Below are 20,585 nucleotides of genomic sequence, written 5' to 3'. Positions count from 1 at the left end.
ATGCGTATGCGTGTGGCTATCGACGATCACTGATGTAGGTATCTATAGTAATGTTAATTATTAAAATTATTGACGTGCAAACTTACGTAAACACTTAAATGTTGTCGCTCTTTAAGTTGTATTGTACACTCAACCACTGGGAGTTTTTTTTAAACAAAATGTTATAGGTATAGCAGGTATAGGTACTACAAGCGTACACGTTTCAAGTGATATTTCAACACATTTTTCATTTGATCTTGTAGAACACGCTCGTTTTATTTTCGACCGCTGCAGTTATAACTGCACACTCGAAATTAAATCATATAAGAAAATAATAATAATAATAATAAAAATAGATTTTGTTTTTTATAAATTCCGTTTACACGTTGTTTTTTCTCGGCGACGACAACGCATATCTTGTTTAATAAGTTACCGCAAACGGACGGTTAGCCGGTGTGTCGGCGGCATTCAGATTTTGGTGTTTCGAAAATAATTCGTTGTGGCACAATATATAGCGAGAAACAAACGGCAATTATAATTTAATGTTATAATGTATAGTCTCCTTCTATATAGTAGACGTAAGAAGCAGTTGAGAGCATCAGAAGCAGATTAAACACATACCACGAACGTTTGCCAACCGAACAAGAGCGCACGCACGCGCACGCGTTTGTGTGGGAGAGAAATAGACATATCTGTATATTGGGTCGAGGGGTGCGAGAGAGAGTGTAGAGATGAGTGTGTACGAGAGGGTGAGAGGAGACATCTTGCTCGACAAAGAGATTATGCGAATAAATCATCGTTTCGGTCGTTTCCCGAGACCAGTTTTATTTCTGGTGTGTCCGGCAATAACAATTAAACACACACAAAATATATATACATATGTATAATCTCTTAGCGCACACATAAATATATGCACATTTAAATAAATTAATATCACATATGTGTGTATACTGTATACACGAACAACAATCGTAATAATAAGAGTAAATTATATTTTATTAACTCATTTGGCGTTCCTTCAAACTTCTCCGAATCCTTATAAATAATAATAATAATAATAATAAAAAAAACACTCTTTGGGTTGGGCTCCGACACTGAATTCCACTGCAGTCACTGTGTGCGATATTTAAATAAATAAATAAATATATATATTAATACATATAAAACGTTGTCGAACCCACGCTATTTCGGGTTTTTTTTTTCTATTTTTTTTTTTTTTTTATTTTAATTCAAATTAATGACCGTTTCTTTGACACACTTGTCCCCTGAATGCACGCACATGTATATATATTATATTGGCCCCGTTGTCTCCTATACGGTTTTTAATTAATTCGCATATTTCATTAGAAAACCAACCGCCGCGGCGAGTTCATTAAACAACACAACGCGCGCGCTAAGAAGAAAACGTCCCCGGCTAATTAACGCGTGGTGAGCCCGGTCGCTGGGGCCAAAAAATCTTTTTAAATATAGCACCGACACGTTTATTTATTATTATTATTTTTTTTTTTACTTTAACGAGTCTGTTTGAATTCACGATTAAAAAGCCGAATCCCGGGCGCTCCGAGTTAACTCGTTTCTTGTTAACGCGTTCTATGACCATCGGTAATAATATCACCGGTACTATTCTGTATACCGCGATAATCATAAAAGAACAAATCGTGCAAACAAGGCAGTTTTTTTTAGTTTAGTTTACTCGGTACAACCGCACTCATCGTTTACGATGTTGTTTAGTTGGTACGTACATTGATATCGATGGAAACGTCGTTAAAAACGTGAAACGATTGTCGTATACGCAATCGAGTCTTTATGATATATAAATTATAAGTGTTATTATTATTGTTGTTAATTTGTATAATTATGCTTTTCGTTTTACTTTATATATTATACATTTTTATCGTGCGGATGACTCAGAATCTGTTCTCTTCCATTCTCAGGTCTCATCACCGCGAAAACAGTCGTGTTCGGTTCGTGTATAAGTCGAGAATTTATAGTTTATGTTATGCTCGTGTCTTGCAAGTTGCAGTTATTTGTTGTTACACTAGGCCATCGCGATTGCCGTTCGAACCGTTGACGACCCACCGCAAACGGAGTGACCGAAAATTAAGTATTCTATTAATGCGTTTATTTTATAACCGGCCCATAAAGTACAGCGAAAGACGACCGCGGTAGGAAGGTGGAATCTGAAGAAAGAAAAAATATATACACATAATAATAATAATAAAAATTAGAATGTATAATATAAATTATAAGGTGCTTGTATACGTTATATGCGAGAAACCGTATTTTTTGTCTCTTTCTCTGCTGTACAGTTCCCGTCTCTTTCTTGCTCCTTCGTATACGGTAATCCTGTCTGTGTTGTATGCGTGCGCGCCACGGCTTTCACGGATACCTATTTTATATCAAAACAAGATTTCTCCGTGTGCGACCTCCTCCCCCTCCCGTGGTACATCTTGGACTCTGTTCGCGCAAAAATACATTGATTTCAAATTAGCGACGACTACACATTATATTATTATACGCACTCACACCAACGCCATGAGTGTACTTTTATGTATGTGTGTGTGTGTGTAGAGAAGAAAGAAAAAACTGTTAATTATCACTTCGACATTATATTTATATACCTATATATATATATATATATACACAACCCCGACCAACGGACGACAACGCCCACGTCCTCGACGGTCGCCGACTCCGCACATTATGAGATTATCTTTTAGTGGGTGTGTACGTTGTGCGTACATTTACGTGCAATAATACTAATGTGACGGTTTTTGGATGGGCAGGGAAACATACAAAGGGGGCGAGAGAGTGTGAGAGAGTTGATAAATAGGCAAAAATAATAAATTAATGGCGCCCATTGGGGTTGACGTTATGTGTGTGTTCACTCGGCGACGTGTCAACTGTCTTTAAAAGGCTGGTATTGTTCTCAATTAACCGGACACAGGTACGTAAACGACAACAATGCGATGACCGTCGCTTTTATATATATATATATAATATATATGTATAGGTATATATGTGACGCGCCACTAGGTCCACACTTCTTCTTTGGCCGTTCGTATTTTTTTCCTTTTTCTCGTCCGATAAATCTTAAATAATGGATTTCGGCCCACGAAATATATATATATATATCTATATTGTTTTCTCTTGTATATTATTCTCGCGCATATAACCTATTTCGTAGACGCCATTACCTTATTTCAATCCCATTGAACGGCATCGTGATGTCTTAACCCCGCAGCGTGCGTAAAATGCATGAAATACTTGCTTCAATAACTTCAAACTATACATTGATTCAATCCGACGTTTGTGCGTTTAATACAATATAATACGGTCGCCACTGCAGCAGGTAACAATAAAATACGAATACCCAAAATCGTCGGCTTTTCTTGATTTTCAAACTTCCATTTTTCGATTGTCGGCTGAAATGTTTTCTATCGTCTACAGTGTATTCACCCGTTTATCTATAGTATATTATTATAATTGTCTTGTATACGTCATGGGCCAACAATTTGGATACAAACATTTAAAATCGTTTTGGAATACGTTCAAATCCGTTTGTTCTGACGCGTACCAATTATACGTATATGTAAATATTATAATATAATATTATTACATTCATCGTATAGTCGCACAATATTAAATATAATAAGTCGTTACTCTTTATTATTCAACGGGATCCGTGTACTTCAGTCGCCCGCTCTTACTCATTATTCATTAGACACGCGACCATTGAAAAAGTTCCAAAGTGAATAAGGACAATGAGAAGGTGGAAGAAGTTGCGATGTGCGTGCATAAACGATTGTTTTAGGTGAACGGTTGTAGGTATAAGGCTGTCATAAGCTGCACGAAATTGCTTTGAAATCAAAAACCGTTCGGATTTCGAATTTACCTCTATAGGAAAAAAGGATAAATCAAAAGATTTATTTGGATAGATTTTTCACATCCTACTTTAGGACCATCGCCGACGCCGCTGCCGTGAACTTATACCTAAAACTAGTATACTAACGCGTACATTCGAGCTTTTTAGGTGATCAATTTTTCAATATTTTTACACATTTTAGCGTCCAATGGGAAATATATATATATGTTTATATTTTTGTTTTACTCCACGCTTGGGCCGTTTTATTTATTTATACGAAGAAATGTTGTACGCCGGAGAAATAAAAACGTATAGCCAAAAGCCGTATTTGCAGCGCCTCGTCTTGTCGATCGCGTGGAGCTTTTTCGGAGAACATATGCCCCCCCCACCGCCGCTCTTCTTGGGCTCTTTCTCCGTCTTACTCGTATACGTGATGTATGTATGGGAATTTTTCCTATAAAACTGTTCTCCTCATATAAGAAATAATAATAAAAAAAATATAATATGTATATAATATATATATATATATATATATAATGTAAGTATGTATGCGAACAAGAAGGTATGCCTTTTCCCGACGTCTACTTATTCTTATGGAAATCTCCCTTTTTTCTTTGCTACCGCTCTCCCCCGCGTATAGCGTCTTTTCCTTCTTTTTCTCCCTTTTTTTTTTGTCTTTTTCATACATGTTAAGTTTCTCCGCTCCCGTTTTTCATTATTACGTGTTCTTTCAGTTTCCCGCATTCAGACTAATGTATATGTATGGGTGCCCATTTCCATTAAAACTTTTCCCCGTCGCGCCGCTGCTAACCATCTATTCCCCTTCACCATATCATCCCCCACCTCGGCGCTCCGAACATCCGTGAACCCGTCACATCCGCGGCTACTATTTTCAAGACGTACGTATTTTATTAATGCCCACCCGCTACTCACCGTCTCCCTATTAGACGACCGTTGAATTATTAAACCGTTTTCGTTCTTCCTTTATATGCTCCCGTCCGGCTTTTGCGGCCCGCTGCGTCCGTACATAAAAAGCGGTACTTTAGCTCGTGTGCGTAGGTATATATTATAATATTAGATATAGGTATATAGGTATAGCTGCAGTTATGTTGTCCGCTGTCACAACAATTAGGCCAGCCCCGAGGAGATTATTGTTATTATTATCAATAATAATATTTTAATATGTATTATATACCTATTATACATTATAGTGGAACTCACGTATACATGAAATAATAATAATGATTCACGAACGCTAAGTGGTTTGTGTAATCGACTGCGGCAGATTGGACGCGTGCGCGCGTAAATAGAAAACGTCACGACGACGAATATGCCGGCGTGTGTTTTGCATTAACGTTAATTTATTATTATTATTATTTTTTTTAATTATTATCATTTGACAGGTCTTTTGAGGATATTTTTTAGACGCGTTTTCCGAATACCACCGCCGCCTCGCTTCTTTGAGCCCGCGCCGGTTTTTACGAGTCGCAGACAAAATATCTTCGTGTACACGCGTACATTTCTTCGTTCTCCACTTTGTTTTTTTATTACCAACACCGAAACCCGTTTGCCCGCATTTTTTTTTTCGTTTTAATGTCATCCGTGTTAATTGCCCCGCCGGCCACACGTTTGTGTCTGCAGTGTGGTGTCTGTCTGTGTGTATAAAGGTGCAAAAATATCGGCACGGTTGTATCGAGCGAACTAAGAGAGAAAGAGAGAGATAGTGTGTGTGTGAGAGAGAGAGAGACTGAGTGGGCAAGAGGAACAGAGACACTGAAACAGAGTGAAGAGAGAAAGGGAGTAGAAGAGAACCGAAAATCGTGTATATAAATGGTATCGGAATGATTTTTAATTAACAGTAGGACGGCGTGTGTTTTTCTGTTATTTCTTTCTTTCGTATTTATTTTTTATCATTCTCTCCGGCTGCTCGGACAAAAGGGGCTTAATTAATTATATGATTGATCGGGCCATTAGGTACTAGCGTGGGCGACTCATCAATACCTATCTGATTTCGCGTCGCGCGCAATTTATAACCTCAATGACAACGCGGGTCTTGTGTTTCTTCTCCGGTTCAATTAACCCCGTCGGGGCCCCGCGAAGGTGATTAAAACCGACACTTTGGGTTGTCATTTCGATAGCGTCATTGCTGCCGCCGCGACCGTTGCTGTCGTTTGTGGGAATATGAAAATTAAACGCTTCTTCTTTCTGTATAGTAGTCGATTATTTTATAATTATGTATATATATTTCTTTCGTTCATTATATATTTCATTAAGCATATCTGTCCGGCAAAATTCGCAAGCGGAATATTATTTCAACGATTTGTTCCACTGCCGCCACCGTCGCCGTTATTGTGTCTGGTAATGAAAACCATAGGAGGATAGTTGGTGGCCAACTGCTGACGGATGTCAAGTGCCCACTTACGTTTTGACGCGTTCGGCTGCCGGCCAAAGAATTATAGCTCATTTCTTTGCCCACATTATTATGATTTCGCTAACAAATTGTTTCCCGTATATGCATTTCGTTTTCACGACGTGCAACGTTTTTAGGAACGCATTTTTTCATTACTAATTTTTACAAAAATATTTTGTTATATTATATTACACGTACGTACAAAATCATGTTCGTTTTTACTGTTTAAAAAAAAAAAATTTAATTAACGCGTAAAAAAAGTTTTTATTTATTTTCGAAATGTTTATATACTCTTAAATTTTTTTTTATTTTGATTTTATTACCTCTAAAAAAAACTATTTCAAATCATTTTCAAGTTTATGGTTTTGTAAGTTTACAAATAAAATACAGTGTAACACATCGTTTGGTTGTATCTATACAAGTGCGTTTATTTTATAAAACATTTAAAATGTGAAAAATACTTGCGGTAAAACAGGTTTTTATTGCAGCTCTGCACATTATTTCTATGCGTATCAACGAAATAGCAAAGTCTTAATTCAATTATAATTTTTGTATCGGAATTAATTTAAGTATTTAAATCAAAATTTATTTTAAACGATGTAAACGTAATAACTTGTTTCCATTCGATTTAAGCTATTTGTTATGAACCAGCAACTAGCAGTGGAATTTTTATCAATATTGAATAATAATAATAATAACACAAAGTCTCCATAAACTCATTTCAATTTTCTTCCGGACGATATTGGTCCGGTCCTTCAATTATACCGAAGAAGGACGAAAGAATGAGGTACAGATGGGTAGAGAAGATTTCCCCCTAAAGACGTCCTTTCTCGATAATATTTAATATATTTAGGAATGCAACCCTACGAAAATATTGGGCTTAATGAAAAAATATATTACCCGATTTCTCATCCCCGGCATTTGCTCTGTTGAAATGGCCAAGAAGGGTTCTGAAGGATTTGTTTATATACAAATCGAAGGTCAAAAAAATGTCCGGTTTAAAAGCTCATTTTTTAATAATCTTTTTTTCATGCCTATTTATGTTTATTTCGGAGAAAAAAAATGCTCCCCTCTTCGGTTTAAATTAATTTCTTTTTACACGATCGTTAAACATGAAATCCCACTAATTAATCGCTGAATAAAATCGCAATGGTCATTAAAAAAAAAAAAAAATCTCCCCCATTGCAAAATACTTTCCCCGTTTAAGATGTTAACAGGTTTTTTTTTTATTATTATCATTATTATTATTCGGTGTAAAAATACTAAACTAATTTTTTTTATTACATTAAACTTTTTCATCGGCGTTGTTTACATCGACTTTTAATTGCTGTAATAAACACGAATTTCCAACGGTACGACAGTTTTCCCCCTCTGGGTATCAAGTGGTATTAAATTGCGCACGCGGTTTTACAAGCACAATTAACGCAGCTACAGTTTTCCGCCAAGAATGAATTAATTAAATTTCCATATTTTCCGTCTATATAATTTCGTGACTTAAAAGCCGCGTTATTTAACAGGACAGAAATAGGGGCTTTTGTTGCTTCCCCTCGTCGGACGTTATTGCACTTAAGTGCACATGTGACACATAATATAATAACACAGTAAGGTACAGTAACGTGTATTGGACTCGTGGTGTTTTGGTAGACTTGAGGAACAGAAAAAAAAGAAGTCATTCGTCTTCGTTATAGTTTTTAAAAGTTTTTCATCGGTTCTGGAAAATGATCGAGATCCGCTCATCGTTTACCCGTATATTATGTTTTGTATACATACACCCAGTGCCTAATTCTTTACGCATAATAGCCAATAGGTACATATTATATATATATATAGTATTAGAACCTCGTCTGCGAGAGGGTTTTTCTTAGCTTACATGTGCGACGAGCACAAGTGTGAACGTATAAATTGGCTAGACGGTTTATTTTTTTCCCCGTATAAACACGCAGTGCAAATAGGAAACATTGTACGATAGGATTTTCCGCTATTTACTACGACACACCGCCACAACACTATTCTACGACCGTACTACTACTATACACACTGTTACTATTACCGCCGCTGTTGCTCTATATATATATATATATGTATATGTGTGTGTGCGTGGGTATATACCACTAATACAGTAATACTACATATACAACCGCACGACCGTGTTTATGTGCATTTGTGTGTGCGCGCTCGCACCGAAGTCGTTACTTATATACGACCTATAAGCGCGCGTTGGTGCGAAAATTCCGGAAAAACCATCGACCGGCGCGGCAGTTTTCTCTCGTACACACGCACACTCGTACACTGTAAGTTTCTCTGGTATATATGGTCGTTTTTAATTTCTGCGGGCGTCCGGGCAAAAACAACGGGCGGTCAATTAAACCCACCGCGCGTCTGTGCTTCCTCTTCTCGCATGCACACGCAGTGCTCACGTCGTCGCTTATATATAGAAGACCGTATGATCGGTAGGATTGGGTGGGGTGGGGATGAAGGCGGGGGAGGGTTGCGGGGCGAGCGTGTTAGCGGCGGCATCGACGACGGGCGGATAGGTGGGCGGGCGGGCGGGCGGTTAAATCGCCGGGGCACCAGGCGCCGGCCGGACAAACGACGCGGTCTTTAATGAGCTTTTGCGCGTTCATTCTGGCAACGCCGCCGCCACCGCGCCGACCGCCCGCCTTTGCATGAGTGTGTGTTATTCGTGTGTATATATATGACGGACGGTGGACTTGGGACGGCGGTGGCGGCGAGGAGGTAAGTTTTTCCCCACTCGGTTTAGGCTTTTAATTAATGGAAAAACCCGTGGTATGTGCTGGTGCGCGCGGAGCGAGGGAGAGGCGAATGGCGACTCTGAGATATGCCCGGGACCCGAAACGTAAGCATCCAATTTATCTAATTGTTGAAGACCTCGGCAGAGAACCGGACGGGGTACGGCGATGATCGGCGTAGCGGTATGGGAGGGGAAGACAGAGAAAAAGAAAATAAGGAAAAAAAGAATAACCCCCGCGCAGTATAAACCATCGTGTAAACTGCTGCAGCTCAGTCTTGGGATGCGTGTGTGTTGTATTTTGCGCTCGCTCGCGTGTGCGTGTCGACGGGGAGAACGGTCGGAGAGAGCCGAGGGGGGGGGGGGCGGCGGCATTGGGTTAGGAAATGAAAAATAATGGCTGGACTCGGGTCAATATTAATAACGGCCGACCGTCGCTTAATTAATGTGTGTGTGTATATAATATATATATATTATTTTATCGACGCGAAAGAAAATCTTATAATATGACTGCCGCGTTTCGTCTTTCCGATATATTATGATGTCTGTGACGGCAGCGCATCGTTTAATGAAGTCGTTCGAAACGACAAATACACGATTGTCTTACAAACGGCTTATGAACGACGACGAATTTGGATATCGTCACCACGACAACTATATATATATATATACTTCTGCAGCACCGAGTTTACCGCGGTGTACAATGAGTACGTAGTCGCACGTTCGTGTGTGCGCGGGCGTGTGATCGCGTGTGTATATGTTTAGTGGTCGAGCCCTTGACCTAGTCACAGGTGACGTCATCAGGGGCGCGAGTCCCCGCGGACTTCCATTCATCTGCTTTCGCGGCCGGCGGTCATCCCATTGAAAAACTCCGTCGCGGTACGAATACACACACACACATATTGTACACACAACCCGGAAAGCCGGAAAAGGGTGTTTTTGTGTGATGTTTACGCGCGTGAGTGCGTGAGTGTGTGTGTGTGTGTTTTGTTGGTTTTATATACGCACTTTGTAAAAGTCCGTCGCACTTGGTTTCCGCACACCGCAAACTGCACGTGGGGGCGGTATATATATATAGTTATATTTCTCCAAAGTCTCGTAAACCCAGAACTGACAATAATATACGTATCTATATAATAATGTATTATATATGACGTGTATACATAATATATATATATATATACAGTATTATGCACACACGACCACACGCGATTCGCCACTTGCATGTGCAGCGGTAGTCAGATTGCAGCTCTGTACGCACGTCTCAGTTGCAGTTACTTGCATTGCATCTATAAATAATACTAGTAACGAGTATAATGTTTAATTTTAATTCGTTTTTTATCGATATATCTGCAGCGACAGACCAATAAACTTTTGAACTGTTGCTGTCATTTCGAAAGCGTTATAATAATGTTTTTACAGAACGTGTCCAAACAACGGTTTTTGGGCGTTCGAACATTTTTCGTAGGTTGACAATGTGGTGGACCGTATATCCTATATATGTGTGATTTATAATATACCGGCAGTACATGTGCATATATATTATGTATATTGTATATATATATTTGTATATTATATAGATAAATCATTGAATCGTTATTCCGCCTAGTGTTATATTTGAAAACCACTGTGGTGGTATACCGTCTATTGTTGTAGGCGACGATTTGAAATGAACGTGTGTGGGTTGACAATGTGATTTTCAAAGAAATGTCAAAATTCGGTTTTTACCTGTGTGTGTGGTCAAAAACGATCGATAATATGATGACGGTACCTACATGTGTGAGCTGCTGCAACGTGTAATAATTCTTTGACGAACGAAATCCTTTTTAATACCACTGACATGACGTTGACTTATCGACGGTTTCGGTCGTACGTATTTATTTCTTTCTCACTATTCAACAACGTTTATATACATTATTATTATTATTGTGTATTACTTAAAAATCATATTGTACCGTGAAAAGATATTATTTTCATTTAACCAAAGCGTTTAGGTCCCGAAGCGAGTGACGTTAAAATCGACAATGACTCTTTTGTTGTTGCAGTATAACCGAGAGAAGCGTTCAGGCGGGATTCGTGCAAGGTGTTCTATATATATATATTTATATAAAGTGTACAAATAGTCATTTCCGCCCTAAACTATTATTTATCGCCAAGCAGTAACGCCGAGATAATTCTTTGAATCTGTCTCGAATTCGTTCTTTGTGTATGATCCTTCACTATAAATCGATTTTTGGATTTTAAGGTGTGCCGTACCATAGGTACATGAATAAAATATGATGTGAATGCAAGGTGACGACATAACACTATGTTGAACACTGTTTTTTGTGTTTTTGAAAATTGTGTTAGATTTTCGGAAATTATTGTTATAGTTTTAAATCACGGTAGAGCCATACGTTTTGTACGTCCTTAATCGAATGACAAAGAAAGATGTGCCCAATCATAATAATATTGTGTTTCGGTTTTCGCTCGTCGGTTCGTCGGCGAGTGTGTGAGAGAGAGCCGAGAGGTGACCGCGTGTAACCGGCAGTGCTATCTTTGGGTCGCGCCGTCAACTAGTGTCGTCCGCCGCCTGAACGCGCGCACAACGGGCTATATATTATATTCGAGGGCCAGTTGCACTGTTGTTAACGTGTAAATGAATGATAATTCACAATGAAATAATTTTTTAATCTTTAATATAAAGGTAGTTGTGAGTCCCGTAGCCAGGTAGCCACCGAGGATTTTTTGTACAGCATTCGGACGGGACATGCGAGATTATAATGATATTATATATAGTAGTTATTTTACCAAGTCGATAATCCACATTTCATAGGTATATATTACAATATTAATTTACGTGCAGACATCATCAAAAGCGAAGCGCAAAAGAAACCCGCCGCCGACGCCTCGAGCACGATTAGCGAATCCGATATTATTATTTTATAATATTATATTCTTATCCGCCTCCGGGGTTCGCGTTATTCTCGTCGTTTCTTCCCTTCCGATTTTTTTTTCCTCATAATATTTTTTCGTATTTCGTTTTACGCATTTCTGCGATCGTAATTACTTTCGGTTTTCGGTCGCGCACACCCTTCCGAGGCGCGCACTCACCCCTCCACCACCGCGCCACTTGCCGATGGCCCGTTCGGCCTCCGTCGTCTCCGTCGTCACCCTTCGGAGGACGCCGCCGCCGCCCTCTCCCCTCCAACCCGCCGATGCTGCCGCCCCGCGCGACGACGGCGACGGTTTGACGTGCCGCATGCAAAATATCCCCACCACCGAGCGCGCGAATGGGTGGGGACCGGTCGGGACTCCGCCCTCCCGTGTCCATTGCAGGGGAACCGAACCGAGCGCACCGGCACGTCGCGCACCAGTCTCCCGGCACAGAGCGCGTCCTCACGTACTGCCAGTGTCGAGTGATTTTTTATTTTCCATTTCAAACACTAAAACGCATTATTATTTTTTAAAAATTATTTTTTTGTTTCGGCCGATCGTTGTACATAATTATGTTTAGATAGTATATTAATATTCGTAAGTTTAATATCAATTATTATCGTATACATAAAATTGTGTTTTTTAATTATATTTTTTTCGTATGCTAAACGTGTGTTTTTTGTATTATCAATTTTAATATTTTTTACCGTAAATCCGACGGTAAATATTATTAAATATTCGTTAATCCGTCTCGCCGTCATCGTGTGCGTTCGTCCGTCCGTAATAATTCAGTTCGTTCGCTCGTTCGTTACCGCCGCGACATTCTCAGTTTCGAGTAAATAAATGTCGGTTTACAACAAGTGTATCCGTGTGTGTGTTAGTTGATTCGTCGTAGAGTGATTATATCATACTCTGTCGTCGCATGATTTTTTTACCCAGAGGATAGCAGAATTATCATTTTGGATGTCCAAACGACATGTTTAGAGGTATTGTTAACGACGCGAATTTTTTATAATTATAATGTTTACGATCAAAATTCGTAATCCTTTTTGGATAGACGCGACGAATAGCATAAAGATATAACTCGTGAAGGATTTTTCGCGTATTTTTTGTTGCGTATTATGTAAAGTTAGGTTGTCTACGAATTTTTTTTTTAAACCGATTTCGTACAAATAATATAATTTAAACTGCGTTGGTTAATGACTTATTATTATTGATGATGTTTTGTATTATTTTCGTGTGCCTATTTAACATATTTATAAAATCGATACGAACAGCCGACGCTATTATACGTGCTTATTAATTATATAAGTGTAAATGGTAATTAGGCGCGTCGTTTTTCGGTCGGTTAGAAGTCCACGGTATGATGTGTCGAGTGTACATAACATATGTACCTATGAATGAACGAAAACAAAGAGTTTGTGTCACCACGTGCTCGTGACATATCTAATAGTACTCACGCGCAATAATAATTTACGGGCGTTATCTGCAATCCACTGTGCGGAGGTGTATAGGTCGCCAGATAAATCAGAAATTTCGTGTGCGCCGGAAGTTTATATTTTATTTGTTTTTGTTCTTAATTAAGTCATCGTTACATATTACGGCGTAAATACCAATTATTAATTAATAAAAATTTTATTATTTTTTTCAACGTCGTACCTTATAATATTATGTTTAGTTAATATGTTTGTTTTTTTATTATTGTATTATTACCTGCTGCCGCGACAGCAGTAGTAATACCATTTATATTTATATTTGTCTCCCGCTACTTTGCATATTATAATATAGTCTCCCCGTGGACGAGACGCTCGTGCCGAACCAGTTTCACGAGAAATTCAAATGAGACAAAAATTCGAAGTCTATCCCCGGGTTTCGTGGTACAATATTATAATGAATATATTGACGCTGGGCCCCGCGCGCACGTGGATTGCTGCACCGGGGGGAACGCGGCGCTTATGTAAATTTCTCGGGCACGTGACATAGTAGGTAATAGGTACATACCATAATACTAAAATAAATGAAATTTTACTCGACTTATGACAATGACATGTTTGGTATTTTTTTTCGTATTAAACAAATCCTACATGTATATAATATATTATTATTAATTATACTTTCGAAACGGGATTAATGTGCATGTTTTGGCCATTTCGAAGCTATAAGCAGGAGCTACGTACAAACCACGTCATGCAATAAAAATAATTGCGCAACACACGAGCCTCGCGTTTTAATCTTTATTAATTCCTTATAAATAAAAGCGCACACAAACGTTTCTCAGTAATGACTAATGAGTAATAAAGTATAATTACTGTGTTAAAAAAATAATAAATATATATAAAAAAAAAAATAATAATAAAATATACTCGTTTATGTATGTGTATATATAAATGTTTGTATGTATATACATATTTATTAAAACGTGTGTTAATTAATGTAGGAAAAATATGGGTTCCGAACGGCTTTGAAATTATTTATGTCGAATATTATATTTTATTCGCCTGTCGTGTTGTTTATCGCTCCGGGAACAAAACCGCGGTAATTACTATATACGCGCGGCGGCCGGCGGACTAACTAAAACTATAGTAATATATAATATGATTAATTGGACTCACGAATGTTTTTTAATTAATTAAACGCAATTAAAAACTTACAATAGGAAAGATCGTTTCTGGACAATCGAACCAGTCGGTGCGCGGCCAGGGCTCTTGCAGTGCATTCCGGTTTTTTCGGTGCAAATCGATTTTAGTCGAAGCAATAATACGATATATTATAGTACCGGTCGAAAAACATATGTATATATCGTCATATCAACATTTATAATATATAATGTCCTGGGGGTAATTATAAATAATAATAATAACTCTTGACCGTGTGCGGACGGCTGTTATAATGTGTTATATAATATAAAAGTACTTTTGGTTTTTACGACATTCTTTTCCTGATTTGACGCTTGCACACACGAATACCTACAGCCTACCTCCATAATATATCGTGCATTGTAATTATATTACTTATACTGTATAATAAATACTTGGCTTTTATCGGCCGATATCGCACATGGTCAAATGTGTACCTGAACGCGCGTTGTATAAAAAGCATAACTATTTTATTGTGGTGTCCTACGCTCGATTTTTGACATTTTACGACGCCCCCCTCTTTCCACCTGAACTTGGCGCGAGCCATCGAACCGTTTGTTAGTTTGTTTGTTTTATTTTAGTTTCTATTTTTTTATTTCATTTACAACATTATCGAAAAAATAAACGGTCGTATAAATAAAAAATAACGTTCCACTCATCGTCGGTTTCTTTGCTTTGGGTATTTTTTTCTCCAAGTCTGCGTCTACCGTGGTCCCAAGGACCATGAATAATTAACGAATCCGTGCGAGAGAACCGAGTATAATTAATAGACATGCGTGGGGAAGAATTAAAAAAATATAATGTATATGTACACATATATTATGTTATATTATATTATATTAATAATATATACCTGTATAATATATCGGCTATCGTCGTAGTGGTATTCGTCGGCGGACGGTCGTCTCCTCTCTCTGAATAACGAGAATTACTGGTTTTTTTTTATATTTTCGGTGACCACCACGTTTCCCCCCGCAGCGGGTTGCCGGGTCAGAGACAATGTTATCGCCTCGAAATCTCGTCGTGTTTTATTATCTGGTTTCTGTGTACGCGCGTGTTTAAGCATATTCACATTATATTTGTATATAGTACCTATTCCGCGTTATCCGCGATTAGGATACCTGATGATTTTATATTCCAGTAGCGTTTTAAAATTTTTTTTTCTTAGAAAATCGTACCATTTTCATCTATCTCGTGCTGTCGTTACCGTCGCTGCAGCAGTCACTCGTCGACAGCTCGTCCATTATACCTATAATGTACACAAAACGAGTGTATATTTTGATTTTTGACATCGTCATGTTGTGCATCTTATAAAACTATAAACGGCATAATATTATGTCATTGCTACACATTCGTATATAGTAGTTTAAATTTATTATTTATTAATTTCATCTTACATAATATTCGGAGCCTCGGAGGTGTCCGTTCTTACTGAATCGTTACTATTACTATGGTTTGAATGTTTATGACCTTAAAAACTCTAAAAGATGGATGCAACAATCAAATAGGTATAAGACATTATTAAAATGCGTTAAATATTGATTTTTCATTTTTATTTCAAATTATACATATGTATTTGATAGATAATTTATAGAAACTATACCCGTTTCGCTTTACGTGTTCCTGTTGGCTAAGACACCCACATTAATACCTATTTACTTAGAATAAGGGTATTGCAGCCTACACGTATATGTCTGTAAAATCGCATGTATGATACATTTGTATCGTGAACGAGCACATGTATGCGATAAGTGTAATAATAAAACATTATTAATTTTTTAATGTTCTTTCTTTTTTGAAATCAAAAATTTAAAAATAATTGTCTACAAGACAAATGTAATATTTTAATCAAGAAATTTATCTTTAATATTAAAAAATACTGTTTAAAAAGTCAAAAAAAAATTATCAATAGCTATAAAAATTACCAAAGACGTGCAAAATTAAATGTATCTAAGTAATAGGTATAACTGCTATAAACCAAATTAATTTATGATTTGGTCTGGAATCTACACGATTAAAAGGAAGAAAATATTATGTAAAATTCTTATTATACATATTCTAACCCCCTAATCATTGCTCTTAGTATAATGTTAAAATAATAATATATTGATGACGGATACACGGGTAAATAATAATTATTGCGCGTACTAATTATAATTACGTATATTAAATACAACGTGCGCAAACGTGGCGTATTATTATTGCAGAATTCTTGAGTAGATTTATAATACTATTATATATATATATACGCGTTTGTTTCGCGTGAAGGCCGTGTTTCTCGCATATCGATAATAATAATTATCAGATCGGATGCATAATATAATATACAATAATATATCGCTCGAGCTCGACTGCAGACGACCGTTAATATATATTATACAATGTATAGATATACACGCGTATGTACAGATTGATCGGTGTATTAATTTTTTGTCCACTTCCCGCACGTCCGCGCGATTTTTCGATCTTCCCCTCCGGTTTTTTTGCAAGATTCAAATTCGGCCTCTGCCAAGCGTTTCGTTTTCAACCGAGACGTCTGGTCCCGAGAACAATGACGATTGTACGCACTGGCGTGCGTGTGTCGTTTGTTGTGTGTACCTATAGACACACATATATATATATATATATATTTATATAATATGTGTGTATGTTGTGCGCGCGTTTGACGGACCTCATTTGGAATTCAAGATGGCCGGTGTCGCCGGGCCGGTGCGAGGGCGGGTGGTGGTTATTATTATGTGCCGGTGTTTTATTCTATTTCATTTTTTTTTCGTTAGCTGGTAGTAGTCTTGTTCTGGTCGGATGATAAATAGGAAAACGGCAATTATATTATCGTCGTGTCGCCGACGGGAGAAAACGCGAAAACCGCCGTAGCTCAGCGTACGTATAGTACTGCACTAGTACCTGCCCATATACATTATGTTTAGAAGTACATACATAGGTACGTTGGATATTTGTACTAGGCAATAGGCATATATGGGTAATAAATTTACGGGTTTTCAAGTGACCGTCGACGAAATCTCAAACGGATTTTTTGTTCCTCAAAAAACTAAGCTCCGGGGGATGTTTACTAATTAATACCGGGTAAAAAAACGAAAACGAAAAATATTTGTTATAGGTATGCCGGGTACCCGGAGGCCGCATGCATACGTAATTAACGCGCAAGAGAGCTAGAGCGCGCGCGCGCTCTCGGAAAGCGTGATTTATCATTTGAACAGGTGTGTTTCTTCTTATTATTATAATGTAGGTATATTAAAAAAATACCGTCTTCATTGCAGCGTATGCGAGAGGATAGTCTGCGTATAGGTAACAAAAAAAAAAAAACGGTAAAAACTATCTTTTATGAAACAATTCCTATAAAAATACCTGACATAAAAATACATTAGATAAAGCAAATCACTTTAACGAACATTATTTACAAGAATAACAATTAAAAACAAAATAATCGTTCATAAATATTTATAGATAAAACCAAGCAGCGCGTGTGTAAGCCCAGGCAATATGCATTATGAATTGTGTTAAAAGGCTATATTTGTCTTAAATGTTCATAATGTATTATTGCCAATTTAATTAGAACCAATCGACGGAAATCATAATACTTATACAAAACGAATAGTTATAATACCTAATAATTAACTTGCTATGTTCGTTCATGAAATTTATCACATTTAATATTAAAATAATAACTGATTACGAACAAATGTGATCCTTGCACTAGCTTGTTCCTATTAATTACATCAATAATTTCGTTATTGAACTAAAAATGTCTTTACGAGGATTGCGAAAATATAATGATTCTGTAACGTCGTGTGATCTCGTACCACAGTAAACTTAAAAAAAAATAATAATAATAATAAACTTAATGCATTATTATTATTAGGTACCTCCATTCGATAAATGCGTTCTACGTCATTTATTACAGTGTGTTCAAAAAATACATTAATTAAAATGGATATAAACAAAGTAATTAAAAACGTAAATGCTATTATGCTATAATAATTAATGATGTAAAATCGCCGGTATAAACTTTAATGTGTGTGTCCGATATATTATGTAACGCGTTTTGATGATGTTTTTTTTTATTCGTTTCGCCATACTCGTACATATATAGATACATTAGCCAAGTAGCTGTGAACGCGTGTATAAGTGCGTCCTCAATTTGGGCTCGTTACCACACGTTACTCATACCACGATCGAGATGTGGGTAAGGAGTGAGAATAATCAAATAAAAACCATTAATCGCATATACTCCTATAAATAGTACGTATAGCCGTGTATAATATAGTGCGGACTGCGAAAATCGCCGGTCCGGAAAATGTTTCGTTTAACACGTCGTCTCGAGTCGGGCGGGCGTTCGGTGCAAATTACTACATCGGTTTCCACTGGAAACGCCGCCGCCGCAACGGTCATCTGTGCAAATGAACACGCGCAGGCTCTCGGCGTCGAGCGAGCTTTTCCTCCTCCCGCTAAATGATGGCGGCGCCAATGGGAAATCGGAGGAAGGGCTCGCGAATACACGATATCTTTTGTATCCGCGGGAACCGTTTTCCGTCCGTACAGTATTGTATTCCGAGTATTCCGACCACAACCGGCGAATTTTCGGTCTCCAGCGGCCACGTGTTCTGTGTATCGTTATTCGATCAATTAAAAACTGACAAACGACCTGACCGCCGCCGCGCATACATACATAAATGCGTATCGCTGTATTATTATTACTAACGTTACATGTATAGGTATATATATATATTTAATATCTATATACTTACCTATACATATATTCGTATCGTCTGTATTACCGTCGCCGCCTAGGTCGTGTGTTTTTGTGTGATTAGGTTAAAAAAAATTGTACGTAATGTCCCGAAGCCGCGTTCACCGCCGAAAAACTCTTCGCTCGGACTTCTCGGCGTCTTTAATCGCCGTAGGTACGCCTATAATTTATATATATATATATATTTTTTATTATTTCGATATGTAATTATTACCTTGTACTGATGGTCGACCGCCGTCGCCGCCGCTAGTAATTATCCTCTAATTTGTCCCTGGTAGGCGGTGTTTTGGCGCCAACAATTAACCCCCGAAAAGACCTCTGCGTCACTCGCACCCGAAGGTGGTTGCTTCTCCAAAAAGTATTATATAAACTATATAGGTTACATCGCGAACGCATAGAACGGCCGCGTCAAAACGTCGGAAATGTCGACCTGTATGTTTGGGCGCGCGAAGTCAGTACTCAACGGAGGAAATCGGCCGTTTCCTGTGAGTCGTCGTTGTCGTTTCCTCTGTCCCACATCGGCGTGCGTTTTTCCGCTCAATGGTCGTTATTCACTACTTTTAAAAATATATATTTTTTTTTAAATATAATTAGGGATAAACTTAATATAATGGAAAGTTAATTAAATGATTTTCTGTAAAAACGAAATAAAAATAAAAAATAAAGAAGACGTTGCGTGCACACGTACCTAATACTTATTATATGATTATATTCCTCGTTCGAGAATTATGTTAATGTTGTTGCAAAACACAAAAGAGCATTGTTTTTATCCGAATTCGTGAACGGAATGAATTATACATTTCGCGGACCGGTTGTGTGCGGCGAACGCGAAACTGGTATAGGTATACACTATGCATATATAAATGCGGGGCGAAATAAAAATAGCCGAGAAATATTAACTAACGATTCGCCGAGAAGTATAAAAATATATATTCGGACGGGCTTGATTAGCTGTGGCGGTTTTCGAACAATGGAAGCGTTAGTGTCACATACCGCGACAACAGCTGTACATCACCTTTTTCTTCACGGACGACGGACGAACGCGAATTAAGACGGACACGTATCGAGTTTTTTTACATTTTTTTTTTGTTTCGTCGGAATTGTGTACCTTCTATAGACAGCGACTATATAATACGCTTAAGTATAATATATAAAATAATAGGAATAATGATAATGGATGAGAGCAGAAAAAAATTTAATAAAGTACCTGTTTTCTTGCTACCGGTTTTCGTATAATATAGTGCGAAACGTACGTTATCGAG

At 37.8% G+C, this 20,585-nt stretch overlaps 1 protein-coding gene across 5 annotated transcripts in view; it reads left to right on the top strand.

Annotated features, from left to right (window-relative positions):
• LOC132920381 (zinc finger homeobox protein 4) overlaps window positions 1-20,585 on the top strand; it is a 106,400-nt gene that overhangs the window by 16,086 nt on the left and 69,729 nt on the right. The window contains exon 1 of one of the 5 annotated variants that reach the window (XM_060982732.1): window positions 12,352-12,905. The exons of the other annotated variants lie outside the window; for them this stretch is intronic. The gene's annotated coding sequence lies outside the window, so the exon portion shown is untranslated. Of the gene's footprint in view, window positions 1-12,351; window positions 12,906-20,585 lie in introns of those variants that run through there. 5 annotated transcript variants of the gene reach the window in all.

This window comes from Rhopalosiphum padi, chromosome 2 (genome assembly GCF_020882245.1).
Source record: "Rhopalosiphum padi isolate XX-2018 chromosome 2, ASM2088224v1, whole genome shotgun sequence".
Lineage (NCBI taxonomy): Eukaryota > Metazoa > Arthropoda > Insecta > Hemiptera > Aphididae > Rhopalosiphum > Rhopalosiphum padi.
The sequence above is the reverse complement of the archived record's forward strand: the minus strand, read 5'-3'. Positions and strand labels throughout refer to the sequence as shown.